This window comes from Gadus morhua, chromosome 17, assembly GCF_902167405.1.
Source record: "Gadus morhua chromosome 17, gadMor3.0, whole genome shotgun sequence".
NCBI classification, from domain to species: Eukaryota; Metazoa; Chordata; class Actinopteri; order Gadiformes; family Gadidae; genus Gadus; species Gadus morhua.
Genome location: NC_044064.1, coordinates 19,878,220 through 19,884,219, shown reverse-complemented (window position 1 = coordinate 19,884,219; position 6,000 = coordinate 19,878,220).

Genomic DNA, 6,000 nt, shown 5'->3' with positions numbered 1-6,000 from the left:
AGCCTATCGAAGTAACCGATCTGCAGTACACTTGTCTCAAAGTTAGGGTATTGATTTCAATCACGTTGTCGCCAACAGTGAGAATCACTTAGGTCAGACTTTGCTGACGGGAATATTTTAGATTGAATGCCAATTCACATGTGAAAAAAAGGGGCTCAACTTATGTTGATGTTGAAATGAACTGCCCCCAGTAGTCTTTCTTAAATGTAAAGTTGGCATTTTATTTTCTTATGGTGATGAAAATAACTTATGATGTTGGTCTTGTATGAGTTCTTTAGATTCTTCGACTCTTCTCCATAATGTTTGGCTAACTCTTTTTTTTCAATTCATTTTCTTCTGCCTCACTGTGTCTCTCATGCGTCTTCATGTAGAGTAGGTACACATCGTCGGTGGCCTGTCGCTTTAAATATTGCCTTCTTAAAGGATTATGGGATACCACTATCTCCTTTACTTTCGTAAAGGTTGGTCAGGAGTAGCCTATGCTGAAGGTGGGATAAAGGTTGCATCAAAGCACCTTCCTAGGAATTTTGAGAATTCAAAACACATTTCCTCCAAGTATTTCCAGGTCATCTCGTTAGAAAGGGAAATTCCCTAAGCAAAAAACTGAATCTGAAGAGGCCCCTGTACACTGTTTGGCCTAATGGCTAATCATGTGCAGGTGATGTAATCAATCACCATCAATATAAAGTTCCCCATTCGTGGCAAGCCATAGGACAGAACAAAAATCACGCTAAAGTTATCATACATCACAGTGAATGCTCGTATATGAACAAAAGGAAAGCCAAATGAATGGGTTACAGCGAGAGCCCAAGCTGCTTCACTGTGGCTGACATACACAAACAAGGACAATCAGTACAAACACACGGTGGCTGTGCTGAATTATGTCTTCAAGCGTCGGTGTGCTTGCCCACCACAACAGGTTGTTTAAGAGTCACCACGTGGGCTTGATACTCGGGCCAGGTGTTGCCAGCGATAAGACCCTCCGTTCCTCCCCTGAGGGAGAGGGGGGACTGTGACGGAGGGAGGGAGGTCGGCCCACCTGGCGCGGAGGGGATTTCTTCAGCGCTGAATGTGTTGTTTGTTTCCTTCTTTTCCTTCCTCAAAACCATTCCCACTGGGGTACTGGAGGCGGGGGGGGGGGGGGGGGGAAGAGCGAGGAGATGGGGGAGGGAGAGAGAAATGGGAAGAGGCAGGGGAAAGAGAGAGACAGGAAGGGGGTAAGGAGAGATGGAAAGGGGGATTTGCGAAAGGAGATGAAGCTATGGCTTCCATTTTACACAGTAACGCAGTCACAGTTGAAAATATTGCATGGTCTGACGATATAAAGAAAGGTTTTTTTTTTGTGGAGAATAGGTTTCTGAATGTGTTCTCTAGTCTGATTTGCTCTGTTCCTCCACCAAGGGGTTCTAGCTGGTGCTAACCAATAGCGCTGATTAAGGACAAGGGTGAAGTTAACTCATCGGACTGACACAAATGTGTGTCCTGGTGGAGACCGCCTTCCATTCAGACATACCGCCACTCCGACATTGACGTCTAATTGTCGTAGTGGCGGCACTTTATATTTGTGTATGTATATCTGGAGTTCGTGACAAAAAGAATTTCCCCCTGGGATTATTAAAGTATCTATCTATCTCTCTATGTCTCTATCTCTCTATCTCTCTCTCTCTCTCTCTCTCTCCCTCTCTCTCTCTCTCTCTCTCTCTCTCTCTCTCTCTTCCATTGTTTTCAAACGTCCCACCACTTCTGTTTCCATGGTCGGAGTGGCGGTACTTTGCTTTATTTCAAACGTCCCGCTACTTCTGTTTCCATGGTCGGAGTGGCGGTACTTTGCTTTATTTCAAACGTCCCGCCATTCCGACGTGAGGTCATTAATATAAATTGCATTACTGTTAATATTGTACTTTCATTCAATAATATGATTATTTCTTAGTTGCATGCGCTGTACTGTCCTACACTGACATTTGTCATTGATTGGGACAGTCCCGACTTTGAGTTGCATGTCCTGAGTCACAGCAAAAGCCTGTCGGGACGCTAAAATGTCCTTGTTTCCACCGTCCACTATGAAATGTCCCCTTTGGTCCACAATGACATAGCCAACGTGGTCTTATTTTAGCCCGATCATTAACTAAAAAAAAAATTAGAAAGATTAAAGCATCCAGCATGTGATTTCAACAATGTGAGAGGGCGTACGCAACAGGGATAATCGCACAGTGGAATGCTGCACGATTTAATCTGCACAGTGGAAAGTGCTCGTCCACTAGGCGGACAAGCGCTGGCCGGAGATGTTCTCTAATTTCAGAAGCAGGGAGATTACAAGACAAAAATAAATGTATAATTGACCATGTGCTGCCTGGCACTAATGTGAGGTTGTGAAGTTAACTGCACCTATTCCTTGATTCGTTCTGCCACGGCACTCCAAGCAATTAATTTCATTCCAATGTTCGTACAATCCACTCCAATAGTGTTCCTGCATTGAGTTTAGATCCAACTCTAACGAATAAATGGTCCAGTTTTAAGTTTCATAGAATATTTATACATTCTCAGAGCATGTTAAATAAGTGCACGCCCCGCGCTCGTAGCACAATTAAAATGCAGTCGACAATTGATGGAATGGGTTATTTCATATATCAACACAACCAAAATTTGGAATTAATCAAATAAATTACAGATAAATGACACTGAAATGGCTACTTTTTGGTTGAACACATAAATATTTATGATCCCCCAATGTTGACCTGAAGTCGGCGCCACTGATTGATAGACTGTCAGAATGCCAGTACTAAAAGGTGTCGGACTGGCGGCATGTCTGAATGGCGGCATGTAACCGTCCTGGTGCATTGTTGGAAATAAAACAAACCAAACAAAGCAGTGGCAAATGTTGTAGGAAGTTGGAGCAAACTGCCTTTGGGATGGGTGTAGGTGTTTGTGTGTGTGAAGTATAAATGTTTTCTTAGATGGTATCAAGCATGTCGGCTCACTAGAGGGGGGGGATTAGGTTATTGTGCCCTTGAGCAAGGTAGATTTCACCCCCTCCTGTCTACTCTTGTTCTCTCCACAGTGTGCATATTATGCGATGCAGTGCTGCATTGCAATGCAAACATTGCCTTTCATTTGAGTATGCGATTGTGGTGATTGATATCACCATGGAGAAAAGTATTCAAATCACAGCTCCCAGAACATGGCTCTACTTGGTCTGTTTTGTGTATTATTTTGCCAGTATTATATATTTTTTATAAATTGGAAGGGTGACAGTAGGTTTGCCTCTGTTTCTGCATACGTGTGTGCATAATAATAATTATTATAATGCATTTAATTTAGAGGCGACTTTCAAGTCACCTAGGTCACCTTACAAAGTATTAGTATAACATCTTAGAAAAGAACAACCGGATTTTGTCATAGAAACAAGTGAAGTGCATAGTGTCCAGTTAAAAGGTGTATGCCAGGTTGAACAGGTGAACTTTGAGTTGTGACTTGAAAGTTGTGATGGTGTCTGACTGTCCTATGTGTGGGGGACGGAGTTCCAGAGCCTGGGTGGTTAGTAGTCCAGCAGAGGTTGAGCAGAGGGAGCGGGAGGGAGTGTAGTCGCGAAGGAGGTCGCAGTGGTAATAAGTGGGGGCTAGGTTGTTAAGAGCTTTGTAGGTGAGGAGGAGGTTTTTGTAGTGGATGTGGTATTGTACCGGGAGCCAGTGAATTTGGATGAGAACAGGGGTGATGTGGTCAGCTGATCCGGGCGGCCGAGTTTTGAATGATTTGCAGTCTGTTGATGAGTTTGGTGGGGAGTCTGGTAAGGAGGGCATTGCAGTAGTCGATGCATGATGTGACGAATGAGTGGACCAGGATTTCGGTGCCGGGTTGGGTCAGTGATGGGCGGAGTCTGGAGATGTTGCGGAGGTGGAAGAATGCAGTCCGGGTGATGTTTCGAATAGGGTTATAAATGAGAGGGTGTTCTCCAGAATGACGCCAAAGCTCTTGATCTAGGAGGAAAAGGGTACAGGGAATCCATTGACGATGATGGTCGGAGCTGAGGTGTGTTGTGGTTTGGTGAGGGTGGATTTGGATCCGATGAGCAGGGCCTCGGTTTTATTGCCGTTTAGTTTGAGGAAGTTCCTACTCATCCAGCTCCGGATGTCGTCAGGGCAGGTGATGAGAGAGGTGGGTTTGGAGGAGATGTAGACCTGTGTGTCATTGGCGTAGCAGTGAAAATGGACCCCATGGTGACGGAGGATTGTGCCAAGGGGGAGGAGGCAAATTGTGAAGGGAAGTGGACCCAAGACTGACCCCTGGGGGACACCCAGTGAAACCCCCAAACACCGAGACTTATGGTTCCTTAGCTGTACGAATTGTTGACGGTCAGTGAGGTATGATGTGAACCAGGAGAGTGCAGCACCAGTGATCCCAATGCCAGCCAGACGGTCCGGGAGCAGAGGGCGGAGATGGTGTCAAATGCTGTGCTGAGGTCGAGGAGAATGAGAATGGTCCCACGCGGCCGGGCCCCGCCCCGGGCCCCGCCCCTGGTTTCAGGGCTAGGTATGAATCAAAGAGTGGTAAAGGTTCAACCCGTGGTTTATTCAGGTAAATAGACGTGCACTGCGGAGGTGGTTAATGTAGCAACTCTCATTCAAGGTAGTCTATATACTGTAGATATGGGCAGAGTGGTAAAGAAGCCACACCTAAAGGGTCTGATTAACCAAGTAAACCCTGGATGCAGAGACAGAGGTAGTTCGGACAATCCAAAGTTTATTGTCAAAGGGGAACTCAAAAGATATCCAGCGGGCAAGGCGAAGACAGGAGCGGGTAGGCGTAGCTGGCGGAGGCACCGGAGAATGCTGCGGTCCGGTGGTTATCCGCTGGCAAAGAATTGGCTACCGGCGAAAGGGTCACAGAACGTTCGGAATAACAAAGATCAGCTCAGAGTATTTTTGCAATGCAATGATAGGCTATATTTTGCATGGATTGATTTTTTTTATATGTACGTAGCTGGTTTTAAACACACTGTCTCCAATAAATATTTAAACAATTAAAATATACAAATATTTACCACTGTGGCAGTATTAAAAAGCGGAAGTGCTTCCACGCTAGCAAATCGTTCAAAACCCTGAACGCTACAAATACTATGAAGCACTCTAGCCATCCCCATAGGACGCGACTAGCAAGGAAGTGTTCTTGCTTGGCTGCAGCCTTCACATTGGGAAACAGCAACAGACGTACTCAAACCTGCTCAACGGTAACCATAGTAACGGTGGTGGCTTCCAGGAAGGCGCTGAGTGAGAAATGACTGAGGGGGCATTCTGTTTGACCTACAACGCAGTGGGTCGCACTCACAGTTTTGCACAAGAATCACAATTCTGAGAAATTGCTAATGTGTATAATCCATCATGAATCTGCAAAAGCCAGCTGCTGGAACACCCCTTCAGGGGTTAATGTGACTGGGCGTGGCTGTGTGTGCGCAGGTGTGTGTGTGTCCGTGAATGTGTGTGTGCGCATATGTATTAAGCATCATAAGTGTGCGTGTGTGTGTGTTTGTGCTTGCTGGTTGTTACCTAGTTGCAGTCGTGCTCTGGGTGAACGGTGGATAAATCACCTCCTCAATAAGTACTAAGTGCTGTATCTGACCAAGCTGTCACTACAAATGAATGCAGCCCAATGACTAGGCAGTTACAAAGCCAACACCGGCCTGTGTGTGTGTGTGTGTGTGTGTGTGTGTGTGTGTGTGTGTGTGTGTGTGTGTGTGTGTGTGTGTGTGTGTGTGTGTGTGTGTGTGTGTGTGTGTGTGTGTGTGTGTGTGTGTGTGTGTGTGATAACTAAAGGAATATTCAGATAGAAGTGAAAGAGACAAAGGGAACAGCTGTGCAAAACACTGTGCCGTGAAAACTCTGCGCTCGCTGGTATACCACGCATCAGCTTTCCATTTTCTCTCTCTTATGCTAGTTCTCCCTCTCTGGTTCAAAGTGTTTTATTAGCATGGCAAATTAATTCCTGAGTTTGCCAATGTAAATAATC